The sequence below is a fragment of the Capsicum annuum genome, chromosome 8 (genome assembly GCF_002878395.1).
Source record: "Capsicum annuum cultivar UCD-10X-F1 chromosome 8, UCD10Xv1.1, whole genome shotgun sequence".
Lineage (NCBI taxonomy): Eukaryota > Viridiplantae > Streptophyta > Magnoliopsida > Solanales > Solanaceae > Capsicum > Capsicum annuum.
The window spans coordinates 162,267,852-162,273,851 of NC_061118.1; positions in this window are offsets into that span (position 1 = coordinate 162,267,852).

The following is a 6,000-nucleotide window of genomic DNA, read 5'->3' on the forward strand; positions in this document are numbered from 1 at the left end:
AGAGATAAATTTACTTGTGATTTGACGTAACATTTTTAATTTTTTAATATATTCTTGATTATTAAAATCTTATTAGTATTTATGATTAAAGAGATGAATTTGTTTGTTATTTGAGGTAAGTTTTTAAAAATTTTAGCATATTCTTGAAGTTTACAATAATAATCTATCATGTATTCTTGATCGACAATTGCTTTATGAGAATTTATTTATTTTTTTTGAAATATTAATGGTATCTGTGATTGAAAAGACAAATTTGTTTGTGATTTGAGGTAAGCTCTGGAAAAAATTTGGTATATTTTTTTATGTTTACAAAAATATCATGTATATTTTATAGTCAATTGTTAATTGAGAAGTTTTTTTTTGTGATTGTAATTGTAGTATGTTCTTAAAGTTTAAAATAATAAATTATAATGTATTCTCAATAGATAATTGTTAATTAATTTTTTTTTTTGTGTGTGTGTGATTCTTGTTAATAATGATGCATTTACAATTAATAAATTAACTTATTTATAAATATGAACAAATTCTTTGAATCATTACATTCCATCATAAGAAATTGATTAGTCATTTTGATTCTATATGAATCCGGTTTTAAAATTTAATTATATGCAACTTTTTTCAATTATTAATAAACTATGAGATCTGACATATGATCCTTATTTTTAAAAATAGGCTCTTTTGATTTATTGGTACAAGCTATACACATATAATGAGTTTTTTAATTGACAAGAGAGACACGTACAAAGCACGTACACCACTCTTTAAAAAGTGATTCAAACTTTTGTCATTCATTAAGATTTTGAAATAAACAAAATTATTTTTTCACCTTTTTTTCTTAAATAATTATTATTACTTACTATATAAAATATTAAAGAACATGAAATTAATTAAAGTTCTTGTTGATTTAGGTATACCTTGTATAGAAAGTAATTTTTACAAACCAAAATAACTACAAATTTAGTCTAAAATTTGATATTTTATAAAATAGATATATTAAAATAGGGATTCTATATAAACAAGGGCAAAATTCAGAAATAGCATATTTATCCCCTTAATTATGAGTTTCATAGCAACAGTTTCATAATTACATAATATAGCAAATTGTATTTTGTATTTTTACAAACTGTTGCTACAAAAATACAAATACATATGCTATAAAATGTAATTTGATAAAAGTGTTGCTATTTTTTGTAATTTAATACTTAAGTATGCTACTTTATGTAATTTTTTCCTATAAACAACTATCAAAATTTGCATGAATTGACTATATTTTAATACAAGTTAATTTGGTTTAATACTAAACCCAGTAAATTAAAGTTACAAATTTACTGTAAATATGGTTAATAATTTATACTAGATTTTTAAGTGAGTACTTAATAATATAACTTATACACATGAATTTATTTTTCATATATATATATATATTTATTGTTAATTAACTTAATACTCTCTTATGTTTTTTATATGATTTGTACAGGGGTGGACCTACATTATTTTTTGGGGTGCTCCGACACCTAATAAACTCGATACGGAATAGATATAATTATACAGAAAATATACAAAAATAGGTATAAAAGATATAAAAGCACCCACTAAAACAAAAAGTTGGCTGGATGCATTGACATTTAGATTGATCTTAAGGTTCTCCGTTACCCAGACATGAGGGTTCGAACCTTGTTGAGACAATGTTTTACTTTTTTTTCACTTTTTAAATTTTTTAAGCACCCACAATCCTTAAATCCTGGGTCCGTCACTGAATTTGTATGAATATGTTAGTTTATATTTAAGTGTTTTTTGTATTAAATAAATAAATAAATTTATTTATTAATTCAAGCATATTTTCTTTTATAATTTTGAAGTGATTTTGTTAACTGAATTCCTTAAAGTGAAGTACACACGCGAAGTGTGAGAGATACGACTAGTAATCAAAACGACGAAGTTTATCGTTTGTATTTTTGAATTGACAATTTGAATTTATGGTCATTTATTTAATAGACAATTGACACAAGTTTTTTTGGAAACAATACGTAAACATGCCCTTTAAATTGGTTTCATATCATATCTATGACCTCCAACTTTCAGTGTGCACAAGTAGGCACCTTAACTTGTATAAAATTAAATAAGTAGACACATATATGCTATGTGTATTATGCCACATAGGACGTGTATGTCTACTAGTTCAACTTTATACGAGTTTAAGTGCTTACTTGTGCACGCCCAAAGTTGGAGGTCATAGATGAAATTTGAGGCCAACTTAAAGGGCATAGTTATTCATTATGTCTTTTTTTTTAATTCTTTCATAGGAGTTTTCACTTTTTTGCTTTGTTGATTATTTAAATTCACAGTTTTAGATTGGAGGTGTAAGGTGTTTACTATTTGAGTAATTTTTCTTGTCATTGATACATAATTTAGTTATATAGTACAATAACAAAAGTTATTTCACAAGTGGAGAATTTAGTTATTTTAGAGTGATAAAAAAAATTGTACTGTACTTGATAGTTATATCGACTAAATTTTAATTATTTAGTCTGACAGAATAATCTTAAAACTAAATTATGATAGCTAAGAAAATCGAATAAGATAATACAATATGCTGTGCAGTTGACTATTATTACTATCTTTTACACCATAAGGTCTTAATTATTACTAGTAAAATTAGCCGTGCTTCGCACGGTGTTAAAAAATTAATTATTTTATTTAATTAATTTTATATTCATTTTAGATTTATTATCTAATCGTAATAGTATAACTTGTTATAATTATATTATAAAAAATATTTTGTTCCATACAAGAAAAAAAAATAACAATTTAACATTTATTAAATGATGGATAATATATTCTTTATCAATAAATTAAAATATATTCTCTAATAACAATTTTATTTCATTTCTATTGTGTATTCAATGAAGTTGAGATTTTAATTTGAAATAATGTACTTATGTGTGCTTATAAATGCACTAAGATGGTAAGATAATTTATTTCTCATTATATATATATATATATATATATATATATATATATATATATATATAAACAATTCCAATAGCATAAATCTCTTTAAGTCGGCAGCACTATATACAGATTAACTTCATATTACAACTATCTTAATGTGCATATTGCAATTCGCATCATAAAAAAATCATGAAAGTTCATATTATAAAAGTTACATATAAAGAACATACACATGAACACACACTCACATACACCTATATTTTTACGTTAATTGTAAGAAAATAGACGAAAAAATAAATAAAAAATTAGTATACAATTTTTAAAGCTCTTGTTCGATAACCTCTTTGACAAACAAAACCTTCAAAAGCCTATAAATTTTACAATAATAAGAAAATCATGAAAGTTCATATTATAGAAGTTACATATAGAGAACATAGTCATGAACACTCACGCACGCACATACCTATTGCTTTTACACTAACCATAAGAAAATGGACAAAAAAAGAAATACAAAATTAGAAAAAAGAAATACAAAATTAGTGTATAATTTTTTAAGTTATTGTTCGATAGCCTTTTTGACAAACAATCAACCTTCAAAAGTCTATAAAAGTTACAATAATAAAAAAATCATGAAAGTTCATATTATAGAAGTTACATATAGAGAACATACTCATGAACACTGACACACACACACACCTAATTTTTTTTTACGTTAACCATAAGAAAATACACGAAAAAAAATTACAAAATTAGTGTATAATTTTTTTAAGCTCTTGTTCGATAGCCTCTTTGACAAACAATCAACCTTCAAATGTCTTCTTAATAAACTTGAATTTAATACTATAAATAATAATATAAAGAACACTATTTCAAATATAAAACAAAAAGGATATTCTTGAGTATGCGTCTCATGAAACAAAATATTATGACTTTATATAGATGAAAATGGAGGAACATCATAAGTTATCTTAAATTTTATAATTAAATAATTGGAGGTTATGAATATGAAAATTTAAAAGTCATGAAGTTAATGATATTATTAAGAGTATAATTTTTTTTAATTATATATAGATATAAATTTTACTTAATACAAATTAATTACATTAATTATAAAGGAAGATAAAAATAATTAATAAAATATTTAGAGTTTGAAATTTTATTTTTTTTTTAAAAAAAGAGAAATAAAATGGTCTTCTTGAACATTAACTAATTGAGGGTTATGAATATGAAAGACTTAAGAATTATGGACATTACTAATATTTAAGAGTAGAATTTATGTAATTGAATGTATACACTCTTAAGTATATAAATATATTTTTATGTGAATTTTCATCACTTATGTACTTTCAGTCTTCTAAAATTTGATTTTTATATAATATATTCTATAAGTGAAACAGTAATTTCATTTTTCTTAAAAGAAAGTAGAGAAAAAGAAAAGATTTCATAAAATTAAATTTATTTTCATGCCTAGTTTTAGTAAGTTTTAAACTTATTTATTATTTATATATAACACAAATCTAATTATATGAATTTCATATTTTTTATCTTATTTTATCATTTTCATTTCTCTTTAAACTATAAAATGTGAAAAATCAAAAAGTACAATTTAATGAATCAATAAACAACTTTCTTATGAATTAAAATGTCATTTAAAACTTATAAACTAATGTTACATTCTCACATTTTATCAAAATATTTACTAAAATTGATGTACATAATTGCGAAAGGATCCATAGATACTTTCTTAAACAGCACACGTATGCGTTTATCTCCTTCCTTTGCTTTTACTTTAGAAAATAAACACTCTGGTCTAGACATGCACATAAAAAGTTGATATCACCAACGAAAAAAATAGAAAAATAGTTAACTAAATTAATATAAACTTTTCAAAATGTTATATTGTGAATTGAAGAGGAAAGAAAAACTATCACACATATAAATATAATTTCTCTCAAAGGAATTTTAAACTGTAATAGTTATATTCTTGTCATCTCAATATCCTACTTCATTTGTATGTCAATCAAGCCTTAAAAGAGTTTAAAAAAAAAAACTAAGTGTTGCATGAAACGAAAAAAAAGGACAATTAAATTATTAACTAAAAGTGTTAAGAGCAATTGGAGATGAAATTTAATAAATTAAAAATATCAAAAATATTATACTTTGAACTATATCTTGGCCGGTAAGACTTTTTTTTGGTTGCTATATGCTATGTCTCATACCCACAGTGAGATGAGGACAAAAAAAACTGTCATGATAGTAATCTTCTTTTTATCTACAATAAAAATTTTAATGAGATTAAGATAAAGAGAAATACAAGATTGTAAAAAATTAATTAATGGGCACATAACATAAAAGAAAATTGTTCTAATAAAGCAATACATAACTCTTCAAAAAACTATAAAAATGTTCAAAGTTTATTAATAGACTATGCATAGCATAAAAAAAATCTACTCTAAAAAAATAAATAAAGCTTAGAGAAGTGACTTTCAGAATGGACATACCTTGTAAGAAATAATTGTCATTAGACTTTTTCAAGAAACAATTGTCATTGTTTTACACTATTTAAAAAAATAATTGTCATTAGATTTTTTAATGCAAAATTAAATAATTGGAGGTTATGAATATTAAAGGTTTCAGAGTTATGAATTTTATTAATATTAATTAAGAGTGTAATTTATTATGAACATAAAGAGATGTGAGTTATGAAAATGATTTTAAAAATAAAATAATTGAAAAAAATGAAAGAAAAACTCTAAAAAAAGGAGAAAAAAGATAAATAGAATCCTTGGCCAAAGAGAGGTGTCACACAGACATACATCATCATCAAATTATTACCTTATGCTACTCTCTTTTACAAACAATAGCTTTTGTATATAACAAATGGACTTGATTGACTCTTATACTTAATTAATGCAACCTATCAATAGATTATACTTTTAATTTTGAATCATAATTATCTTAGTGTATAGATCATAATTAACATATGAATTCTAGTTGCAAGAAGTAAAAAATTGAAATGTCAAAATTTCTCAAATTAGATCTATAAAA